General features: G+C 41.7%; 6 non-coding genes and 4 pseudogenes across 6 annotated transcripts; all 10 read right to left on the reverse strand.

The window, feature by feature from the left end:
- LOC124854482 overlaps window positions 1-11,657 on the reverse strand; it is a 30,365-nt pseudogene extending 18,708 nt beyond the window's left edge.
- Window positions 739-946, reverse strand: LOC124854523. Its single transcript, XR_007034742.1, has one exon. It is a non-coding gene; the product is annotated as a small nucleolar RNA U3 (small nucleolar RNA).
- Window positions 1,718-1,924, reverse strand: LOC124854518. The gene has a single exon (XR_007034737.1). It is a non-coding gene; the product is annotated as a small nucleolar RNA U3 (small nucleolar RNA).
- LOC124854498 lies at window positions 2,615-2,731 on the reverse strand (annotated as a pseudogene).
- Window positions 3,294-3,500, reverse strand: LOC124854504. Its single transcript, XR_007034724.1, has one exon. It is a non-coding gene; the product is annotated as a small nucleolar RNA U3 (small nucleolar RNA).
- LOC118118464 lies at window positions 4,269-4,474 on the reverse strand. Its single transcript, XR_004697944.2, has one exon. It is a non-coding gene; the product is annotated as a small nucleolar RNA U3 (small nucleolar RNA).
- LOC124854491 lies at window positions 5,165-5,280 on the reverse strand (annotated as a pseudogene).
- LOC124854516 lies at window positions 5,846-6,050 on the reverse strand (annotated as a pseudogene).
- On the reverse strand, window positions 6,932-7,138 carry LOC124854524. Its single transcript, XR_007034743.1, has one exon. It is a non-coding gene; the product is annotated as a small nucleolar RNA U3 (small nucleolar RNA).
- Window positions 7,908-8,115, reverse strand: LOC124854517. The gene has a single exon (XR_007034736.1). It is a non-coding gene; the product is annotated as a small nucleolar RNA U3 (small nucleolar RNA).
- Window positions 11,658-12,113: the final 456 nt, after the last annotated feature.

Here is a 12,113-nt window from a genome sequence, read left to right on the forward strand (position 1 = left end):
ATGTTTCAGAAAATGCTCAATGACTTGAAATCTTCATGTAATTAAGACAAGTTGTTGAGTGAAGAAAAAGCATGAACTTTATCTGTATTTCGTCTGTTTTGTTCTTCACAACCTGCAGCAGGAGGCACCTGGTTGCTGTTCAGAACTTCAGAGGTCTGATGAGAGGCCGAGAACACCAGCTCATCCTGCAGAGATTCACCGAGCTGAAGAAGAAACTGGGCAACACCAGCGGCGACAAAACCCAAGTGTTGTTTGGCAACATGCAGGTCACCGTCAACACAGACTGCCTGTCCAATCTGCCGTACTCCTGCCTCAGCTTCCTGCTGCCTGACAGCTACTTCTACACAGACAATAAACTGGTGGAGGAAGGTGAAGAAGCTCAAGCAGTGGATTTATTCAAGAATAGGTGGACAATCGCAGTTCTTCTCAGGTGGTTTAACTGTTTCTGGTACCAATTAGAGTTTGCACTCTCAAACACAGCCATATTAAAGGATATTTCACTTTGTGGTTCCTTAAGTTGCATTTTTTTGTTTTTCAAGACAATTTGAGGTATTCACTTATTTTATTGGACTTCTCTTAAGTGCAAACAAAACTCAGAAGATATTATTTGCAGTAGTTCAGATTTGTTCTAAATACCTATTCTATGTAAAGTGAAGGCTACAAGTTTGATGATGGATTTCCCAGCTTCATGTAGAATTAAAGTAACTTTGACTACCATATTATTACAAAGTACAGCTGTCCACTCAGAACATATTTCCTCCTTCAGTGTCTCAACCAGAAAAACTGAACAATCATCAACAGTGGAGAAAACCAAGAGTCTCCTCCACCAGATTCCTGCTCTGAAGGAAACATCTTAACTCTTCATCATGGGCAGCGAGACCAAACTCTTTAGAAACGCATTTCTCAAGTCACCAACTATAGAAATGATCCCTGAAAGTATAGTCTTGGTTTGTTCTGGATGTTTCTCAGAGTCTTATATCTACAGACGTGAACCTTTAATCCTGGTGATCTGGATCAGAGAGTTACACCTCCTACAATCAGATGTTGTATTGACACTCAGGTGACTTTGCAGGAGGAAGAGAAAGTGGACTGTGTTAGTTTGAAGAATTTTAAAAGACTCATTTGGGCTGTAGGGACTTTTTGAAACCTCTTATCAAAAGGTTTCCTTCTACAATGTCACAGCAATCAACTTGGCTCAGTTCAATTTTCACCCACTGAGTTCACAGGCATTAACATGCTGATGGGTATTAAAGCAACACAAGCATGTCTTTCCAGGCTGCTGTCTTCTCGTTGATCACTTTCGCCTTTGTCAGAGCAGGACTTGGCTTGTTCTTGGCTTGACTTCTGCTGTCCTGATGTCAATGGGGAGCTCGTTCCACCATTTAGGAGCCAGGACAGCAAACAGTTGTGATTTTGTTGAGTGGCTAACTCGCAGTGAGGGAGCAACAAGCCGATTGGCAGAGCAGAGTGGACGGGCTGAGGTGTAAGGTTTAACCATGACCTGGATGTAGACTTGACCTGATCCATTCACAGCACGGTACACAAGTATTAGTGTCTTGAAGTGGATGCAGGCAGCCACTGGTAACCAGTGAAGGGAGCAGAGTATCATTACTACTGATACACCTCAAACCTTCATCTTTCTGCCATTGCATTGAGTTCAGGACAAAAGCTCTAACTTAACATTAATAAACCTTATATTTTAAACAGCTGTATGAGAACCACTCAGATCATGTTTCCTCCTTCAGTGTCTGAACCAGAAACACTGAACAATCATCAGCAGTGGAGAAAACCAAGAGTCTTTTCCACCAGATTCCTGCTCTGAAGGAAACATCTTAACTCTTCATCATGGGCAGCGAGACCAAACTCTTAGAAACACATTTCTCAAGTCAACAACTATAGAAATGATCCCTGAAAGTATAGTCTTGGTTTGTTCTGGATCTTTCCCTGAGTCTTATATCTACAGACGTGAACCTTTACTCCTGGTGAGCAGCTGTGATTCAGAAAGAAAAACCTCCTACAATCACAACCAAATGAAACTTTGATATTTGTGGGTCATTGCTGCCATAACACTCATAACTGATCAGTCATCAAAGGCGAAAGAACAACTAAGACGGTGTGTAGTTGAGATGATGTGGATTCGACTGTTTATATATATGTTCAATAGTTTTTTAAACCATGTTCTAAACAAGAGTTTTGTTATTCCTTCACAAACTACAACTTAATATCAGAATAGTATTTATAGAAATAAATATAGTTTGGGTTTTATTGTCATTTTATTGAGAGATTTTAAAGTTTGTGTAAAAAATAAAGTTTGGTGAGTCTGAAAAAACTTTGGTCACTAAGACTTTAATAATAAAAGTATCAGAGACTCACATCATTGATAATCGCTGTCACACCGGCTGACAAATACACACATGCAGATCAATTCACCATTGAAAACAGACCCAACACATGGTCTCAATTCCAAAATAAAGCTTCTCATAACAGCAAAACTAAACACAGATACCAATAAACCCCAAAACTTTATCTTTCTGCCATTACATTGAGTTTGGGACAGAAGCTGTAACTTAACATTAATGAACCTTATCTTTTAAAACATCTGTCTCAGAACCACTCAGAACATGTTTCCTCCTTCAGGGTCTCAACCAGAAACACTGAACAATCATCAACAGTGGAGAAAACCAAGAGTCTCTTCCACCATATTTCTGCTCTGAAGGAAACATCTTAACTCTAGAAAAAGAACAGAAAAAGAACAGAAAATGCCTCCATTCTGCTCCTGTGGTGTCATCCAAGTGTCCGTAAGCCGAGACATTCAAAATCAGGGTCATTTACACCAAGTGTTTAGCGTAAGAGTTCGCTACCGGAAGTGGCGATGCTAGCAGAGGTAGCAATGCTAATGCTCACTCTGCCCTTGGGCGAGAGCTTGTGTGCGTTCGAATGTGGACGTGGCTTCAGAGGAGGATCACAGGACATTTAGGCAAAAACTTGGTGTAAATGACGCATTTCAAGTTGAATTAGAATGTCGGCGCTATGACACTTGGATGACACAACACAAGCAGAATTTTATGGGTTTTTACGTTTGAAGAATCGGTCACCATTCAATTCAATTGTATTGGATTCTGCTCTAACACTCTACACCCCTGAAACTCCAAAAGTGTTTTGTGGACTCAAACACTTCACCCCACCTCCATCGGCATAGTGGAGAGTAGATAAAGAGAGGATTCTAATATTTCAGTTTACTATCCCTTTAACAGCTATTCATACTCATTAACAACAGTAAATTAAAGTAGCCACCCACTCAGATCATGTTTCCTCCTTCAGTGTCTCAACCAGAAACACTGAACAATCATCAACAGTGGAGAAAACCAAGAGTCTCTTCCACCAGATTCCTGCTCTGAAGGAAACATCTTAACTCTTCATCATGGGCAGCGAGACCAAACTCTTTAGAAACACATTTCTCAAGTCAACAACTATAGAAATGATCCTGAAAGTATAGTCTTGGTTTGTTCTGGATGTTTCAGAGTCTTATATCTACAGATGTGAACCTTTAATCCTGGTGATCTGGATCAGAGAGTTACACCTCCTACAATCAGATGTTGTATTGACACTCAGGTGACTTTGCAGGAGGAAGAGAAAGTGGACTGTGTTAGTTTGAAGTATTTTAAAAGACTCATTTGGGCTGTAGGGACTTTTGGAAACCTCTTATCAAAGGTTTCCTTCTACAATGTCACAGCAATCAACTTGGCTCAGTTCAATATTCACCCACTGAGTTCACAGGCATTAACATGCTGATGGGTATTAAAGCAACACAAGCCTGTCTTTCCAGGCTGCTCTCTTCTCGTTGATCACTTTCTCGTCTTTGTCAGAGCAGGACTTGGCTTGTTCTTGGCTTGACTTCTGCTGTCCTGATGTCAATGGGGAGCTCGTTCCACCATTTAGGAGCCAGGACAGCAAACAGTTGTGATTTTGTTGAGTGGCTAACTGCAGTGAGGAGCAACAAGCCGATTGGCAGAGCAGAGTGGACGGGCTGAGGTGTAAGGTTTAACCATGACCTGGATGTAGACTTGACCTGATCCATTCACAGCACGGTACACAAGTACTAGTGTCTTGAAGTGGATGCAGGCAGCCACTGGTAACCAGTGAAGGGAGCAGAGTATCATTACTACTGATACACCTCAAACCTTCATCTTTCTGCCATTGCATTGAGCTCAGGATGAAAGCTCTAACTTAACATTAATAAACCTTATATTTTAAACAGCTGTATGAGAACCACTCAGATCATGTTTCCTCCTTCAGTGTCTGAACCAGAAACACTGAACAATCATCAGCAGTGGAAAACCAAGAGTCTTTTCCACCAGATTCCTGCTCTGAAGGAAACATCTTAACTCTTCATCATGGGCAGCGAGACCAAACTCTTTAGAAACACATTTCTCAAGTCAACAACTATAGAAATGATCCCTGAAAGTATAGTCTTGGTTTGTTCTGGATGTTTCCCTGAGTCTTATATCTACAGATGTGAACCTTTACTCCTGGTGAGCAGCTGTGATTCAGAAAGAAAAACCTCCTACAATCACAACCAAATGAAACTTTGATATTTGTGGGTCATTGCTGCCATAACACTCATAACTGATCAGTCATCAAAGGCGAAAGAACAACTAAGACGGTGTGTAGTTGAGATGATGTGGATTCGACTGTTTATATATATGTTCAATAGTTTTTTAAACCATGTTCTAAACAAGAGTTTTGTTATTCCTTCACAAACTACAACTTAATATCAGAATAGTATTTATAGAAATAAATATAGTTTGGGTTTTATTGTCATTTTATTGAGAGATTTTAAAGTTTGTGTAAAAAATAAAGTTTGGTGAGTCTGAAAAAACTTTGGTCACTAAGACTTTAATAATAAAAGTATCAGAGACTCACATCATTGATAATCGCTGTCACACCGGCTGACAAATACACACATGCAGATCAATTCACCATTGAAAACAGACCCAACACATGGTCTCAATTCCAAAATAAAGCTTCTCATAACAGCAAAACTAAACACAGATACCAATAAACCCCAAAACATTATCTTTCTGCCATTACATTGAGTTTGGGACAGAAGCTGTAACTTAACATTAATGAACCTTATCTTTTAAAACATCTGTCTCAGAACCACTCAGAACATGTTTCCTCCTTCAGGGTCTCAACCAGAAACACTGAACAATCATCAACAGTGGAGAAACCAAGAGTCTCTTCCACCATATTTCTGCTCTGAAGGAAACATCTTAACTCTAGAAAAGAACAGAAAAGAACAGAAAATGCCTCCATTCTGCTCCTGTGGTGTCATCCAAGTGTCCGTAAGCCAAGACATTCAAAATCAGGGTCATTTACACCAAGTGTTTAGCGTAAGAGTTCGCTACCGGAAGTGGCGATGCTAGCAGAGGTAGCAATGCTAATGCTCACTCTGCCCTTGGGCGAGAGCTTGTGTGCGTTCGAATGTGGACGTGGCTTCAGAGGAGGATCACAGGACATTTAGGCAAAAAACTTGGTGTAAATGACGCATTTCAAGTTGAATTAGAATGTCGGCGCTTGCGGACACTTGGATGACACAACACAAGCAGAATTTTATGGGGTTTTTTACGTTTGAAGAATCGGTCACCATTCAATTCAATTGTATTGGATTCTGCTCTAACACTCTACACCCCTGAAACTCCAAAAGTGTTTTGTGGACTCAAACACTTCACCCCACCTCCATCGGCATAGTGGAGAGTAGATAAAGAGAGAATTCTAATATTTCAGTTTACTATCCCTTTAACAGCTATTCATACTCATTAACAACAGTAAATTAAAGTAGCCACCCACTCAGATCATGTTTCCTCCTTCAGTGTCTCAACCAGAAACACTGAACAATCATCAGCAGTGGAGAAAACAGAGTCTCTTCCACCAGATTCCTGCTCTGAAGGAAACATCTTAACTCTTCACCATGGGCAGCGAGACCAAACTCTTTAGAAACACATTTCTCAAGTCAACAACTATAGAAATGATCCTGAAAGTATAGTCTTGGTTTGTTCTGGATGTTTCCTGAGTCTTATATCTACAGACGTGAACCTTTACTCCTGGTGAGCAGCTGTGATTCAGAAAGACAAACCTCCTCAATCAAAACCAAATGAAACTTTATTTTTGTGGGTCATTGCTGTCATAACAATCATGTTTCAGAAAATGCTCAATGACTTGAAATCTTTATGTAATTAAGACAAGTTGTTGAGTGAAGAAAAAGCATGAACTTTATCTGTATTTCGTCTGTTTGTTCTTCACAACCTGCAGCAGGAGGCACCTGGTTGCTGTTCAGAACTTCAGAGGTCTGATGAGAGGCCGAGAACACCAGCTCATCCTGCAGAGATTCACCGAGCTGAAGAGGAAACTGGGCAACGCCATGCGAATAAAACCCAAGTGTTGTTTGGCAACATGCAGTTCACCGTCAACACAGACTGCCTGTCCAATCTGCCGTACTCCTGCCTCAGCTTCCTGCTGCCTGACAGCTACTTCTACACAGACAATAAACTGGTGGAGGAAGGTGAAGAAGCTCAAGCAGTGGATTTATTCAAGAATAGGTGGACAATCGCAGTTCTTCTCAGGTGGTTTAACTGTTTCTGGTACCAATTAGAGTTTGCACTCTCAAACACAGCCATATTAAAGGATATTTCACTTTGTGGTTCCTTAAGTTGCATTTTTTTGTTTTTCAAGACAATTTGAGGTATTCACTTATTTTATTGGACTTCTCTTAAGTGCAAACAAAACTCAGAAGATATTATTTGCAGTAGTTCAGATTTGTTCTAAATACCTATTCTATGTAAAGTGAAGGCTACAAGTTTGATGATGGATTTCCCAGCTTCATGTAGAATTAAAGTAACTTTGACTACCATATTATTACAAAGTACAGCTGTCCACTCAGAACATATTTCCTCCTTCAGTGTCTCAACCAGAAACACTGAACAATCATCAACAGTGGAAAAACCAAGAGTCTCCTCCACCAGATTCCTGCTCTGAAGGAAACATCTTAACTCTTCATCATGGGCAGCGAGACCAAACTCTTTAGAAACGCATTTCTCAAGTCAACAACTATAGAAATGATCCCTGAAAGTATAGTCTTGGTTTGTTCTGGATGTTTCTCAGAGTCTTATATCTACAGACGTGAACCTTTAATCCTGGTGATCTGGATCAGAGAGTTACACCTCCTACAATCAGATGTTGTATTGACACTCAGGTGTCTTTGCAGGAGGAAGAGAAAGTGGACTGTGTTAGTTTGAAGAATTTTAAAAGACTCATTTGGGCTGTAGGGACTTTTTGAAACCTCTTATCAAAAGGTTTCCTTCTACAATGTCACAGCAATCAACTTGGCTCAGTTCAATATTCACCCACTGAGTTCACAGGCATTAACATGCTGATGGGTATTAAAGCAACACAAGCCTGTCTTTCCAGGCTGCTCTCTTCTCGTTGATCACTTTCTCGTCTTTGTCAGAGCAGGACTTGGCTTGTTCTTGGCTTGACTTCTGCTGTCCTGATGTCAATGGGGAGCTCGTTCCACCATTTAGGAGCCAGGACAGCAAACAGTTATTGATTTTGTTGAGTGGCTAACTCGCAGTGAGGAGCAACAAGCCGATTGGCAGAGCAGAGTGGACGGGCTGAGGTGTAGGTTTAACCATGACCTGGATGTAGACTTGACCTGATCCATTCACAGCACGGTACACAAGTACTAGTGTCTTGAAGTGGATGCAGGCAGCCACTGGTAACCACTGAAAGGAGCAGAGTATCATTACTGATACACCTCAAACCTTCATCTTTCTGCCATTGCATTGAGTTCAGGACAAAAGCTCTAACTTAACATTAATAAACCTTATATTTTAAACAGCTGTATGAGAACCACTCAGATCATGTTTCCTCCTTCAGTGTCTGAACCAGAAACACTGAACAATCATCAGCAGTGGAGAAAACCAAGAGTCTTTTCCACCAGATTCCTGCTCTGAAGGAAACATCTTAACTCTTCATCATGGGGAGCGAGACCAAACTCTTTAGAAACACATTTCTCAAGTCAACAACTATAGAAATGATTCCTGAAAGTATAGTCTTGGTTTGTTCTGGATCTTTCCCTGAGTCTTATATCTACAGACGTGAACCTTTACTCCTGGTGAGCAGCTGTGATTCAGAAAGAAAAACCTCCTCCAATCACAACCAAATGAAACTTTGATATTTGTGGGTCATTGCTGCCATAACACTCATAACTGATCAGTCATCAAAGGCGAAAGAACAACTAAGACGGTGTGTAGTTGAGATGATGTGGATTCGACTGTTTATATATATGTTCAATAGTTTTTTAAACCATGTTCTAAACAAGAGTTTTGTTATTCCTTCACAAACTACAACTTAATATCAGAATAGTATTTATAGAAATAAATATAGTTTGGGTTTTATTGTCATTTTATTGAGAGATTTTAAAGTTTGTGTAAAAAATAAAGTTTGGTGAGTCTGAAAAAACTTTGGTCACTAAGACTTTAATAATAAAAGTATCAGAGACTCACATCATTGATAATCGCTGTCACACCTGTAGTGGTTATAAGTTTAGTGTGACAGTTGAATGCCAATTGGGTTCACCACATATATCCAGAATAAACGGACGGGAGGCTGATAATTCCAGAAATAGACAATTTATTCAAGTTGGACAAAGTATTTAAAAAGACTGATCAAACAGCACAGGATCATGTGCAATGTAGGAGTACTGGCCTATACTTGATATAAATAACAGATTAAAAGAGAGAAGTTAAAGGCTCCAGACCCAATTTAACACAGCTAAAATATCACGCATAAAACAAACACAGCACACTTTAAGAATCCCAATACTGGTGTGATTGCACCAGTGGATTATCACTGCAAGCGATATTATACACAGAAATAACAGAAGGGGCCTCTAGTTTACGGAGCCAATAACTCACCAATATTCAAGCCATTAAACCAGGATTGCACAGTACCCGTCAACCATATTGCACATTACCCATAGAACAAAGAACAAAATAAAATGAACAAAGAAACCAGAAATCAAACCAATTAATCAGAAAGAAACTAAATCTAAACAAGGCCAAATAATCTAAATGAAATCTAAATGTGGGAAAAAACAGTGACCGTAAATATTCTGCCTGAAGGCAGCCCTATGAAACAAACATGTCATATTAGGTCACACAATTATTAAACAAGTTTATCAAAATGTTTAAAAACATTTACAAATATAAAACACATCGTTATGCCATACCTTCAATTCATTAAAATAAAGCAGAGACCCACGCCGTCCTTATTGTCTTGACGACAAGTACTAAAACAAGAAAGGACAATTACACTTAACGTCACAGACACAATAGTATAGACTCTGGATAAATGTTCCGGCGCATTACTTACAAGTATCGTTCCCATTAGTTTGTGTGTACACGCTGACTGGAGATTATTACAGCGTGCCTGTATGGCGACGCTGATGCCGTCTCTCACACACACGGGCGCGCACACACACACACACACACACAGCTGTACGCTGGGCTCGCAACAAACAATTGGCGTCCACACCTGCTGCGCCCACGCTACACTTCCTCACAGGACCGGCAGTGCAGAGAGAGAGAGAGAGAGAGAGAGAGCGAGAGGGAGAGGGCGACTACGGGGTCCCTAAATAAACTTCGCCAACTCCCCTCATCCTATAGGCATCGCCGTCCTGTCAGGTTAATTAGAGCTGTGATTTTATATCTACAATGACAGTAAGCATAACTGGTAAAGTAACACTGCTAAAACTATCCTGTTTTAGCTAAAGCTTTATTAAGATTGACCCCATTACAATGGCCCCAATTAAAAGGTCACCGTCCGTGACAAATTACAACCAGGGTCTAAACACTGTCTCAACAACATGATGATTTGCAGCGTGGCTCACCTGCAAGGTTCTAACTTAGGTATCAACGGTTTCATTTACTGACCTCGGAAGCTTAAAAGGGTTGGTGTCGCCCAGCGGTGTTCCTTTTGGGCCTACTTTGTGATATGTTTGGCTGCCCTGTTGCTACTATATTAACATTGTTTGGGCCATTTTCTTGGCTGTGATCTGAACTGGATAGTGGGGTGCCAGAGCTATGTAATTCTGTGCCCATGGTTTGACCATTTAGCTCAAGGGGAGTGAGGAAGGGGCCTGAACTCTACACCACTCAGGTTCCATGGTGATTACGACCCCACCTGAGTCATTGTCTTCGTCGTCTTTATTAAAATCCGGTGGATCATCGAGCAGGCCTGGATCAGGTACCGGTTGGTTTTGGGTCATGGGCCTGTTGATGGTGGCGGTCGGTAAAACCCTAAGTTCTGACCTGTTAAGATTCTTTTCTGGGCCAGCACCATCTCTGGGGCATATTTTATATACCCTTCCTTCTTTATCCATGTTTTCACCACCACATACACAGCTGGATCCCAGGCATCCTGAATTTTGTGGCGTCCTATGGGGTGACTTTTCCTGTAGACCAGGGTTCCAGGAGCGATAAGAGAAGTTGCATTTGGCTGATAGTGTCTGTTCCTCTGTTCTGCTGCTTGCTGGAGTCGTTCCTTAACATGAAGATAGACTGAACTCAGATGATTTTGATGTTCATCCATCCAATCCTCTGCCGACCTAGACGTGGGTTCCTCCTGTGATGCGCCCAACAGGAAATCCACAGGTAGTTGTGCCTTCTGGCCAAACATCAGCTCATATGGTGAATAACCAGTTGATTGGTGCTCTGTGGTATTATATGCATAAAGAACCTGAGGTAGGGATTTTGGCCATTTTTTCTTCTTTTCCTGGGGGAGGGTGCGCAACAAGTCATGCAATGTTCGATTAAATCTTTCACATTGTCCATTGCCCTCGGGGTGATAAGGTGTGGTTCTACTTTTCTCTATTCCATACAGTTGACACAGTCTTTTCAAAAGGTCCCCTTCAAAACACTTTCCCTGATCACTGTGGATGCGTTTGGGTACGCCATAAATGTAGAACCACTTTTCAGTCACACACGGGCTACTGTACTGGCCCGCTGGTCTGGTGTCGGGAATGCTTGGGAAAACTTTGAAAACACATCCGTGACCACCAGCACGTTCTCTCTTCCGTCACTGGCCTTATCAATACAGTGAAATCGATGGCAATGACTTCCAATGGTTTAGAGGCGAACAGACTCCCCCTGAATGTACGGACTTTTGGTTGTACTACTTTAGCCAGTGTGCACGGTTACACTCCGACAGTATCTGTCAATGTCACTTCCCATAAATGGCCAAAAACACCTCTGCCTCACCAGACTGTTAATGCCTTGGTGGCCCTGGTCATCGTGAAGGCTTTTAAGTACCTCTCCATGCAGGCATTGAGGCAGCAGGAGTTGGAACACTACTTGTCCTTCCCTTGGTAGCTGTATTTGGCGGTATAGGACACCATCCTTTGACTTTATTTTGGACCACTGCTGCACCAGCTTCTTTACGCCTCTACCAGCATTGGCCATTTCTTGTTTAGTTGGAGGTGTGCCCCTCTTCCAATATTGTAGGAAGGTACCGATTACTGGATCTGTGGCCTGTAGAGCAATTAGGTCAGCTTTGGGCCGTGATGGGAAAGCAGCTATCGCTTGGCAGGTTGCAGCCATGGCGTGGGCACTTTCAAGTAAGACTTGTGCTGGTTCGTGGACTTCCAGCGGCACCTTCAAGCCGGGAATAAAAGTGATGTGCTCTGAGAGTGCAACTGGCGTGACAAAGCATCTGCATTGCGATTGGTTGGTCCTGGGGGTACTTGATCTCAAAATCAAAACTGCCAACTCCGATGCCCACCTTTGCTCCACTGCCCCAGTTTAGCTGACTGCAGGTAGCTGAGGGGTTGTTATCAGTGAACACTACAAATTTCTGTCCAAGCAGATACTCTCGGAATTTTTGAGTCACCGCCCATTTAAGGGCCAGAATTCTAGCTTTCTGGAGCTGTAGTTGGACATGTTTCTTTCCGTGGGCCTCAGGCCTCTGCTTGCAAAAGCAATTGGTCGCGGTTTTCCATCATGGTCCTGGGATAACACAGCACCAAGTCCAGCATGGCTAGCATCGATTTCAAGGAC

Source organism: Hippoglossus stenolepis, chromosome 11 (assembly GCF_022539355.2).
Source record: "Hippoglossus stenolepis isolate QCI-W04-F060 chromosome 11, HSTE1.2, whole genome shotgun sequence".
Lineage (NCBI taxonomy): Eukaryota > Metazoa > Chordata > Actinopteri > Pleuronectiformes > Pleuronectidae > Hippoglossus > Hippoglossus stenolepis.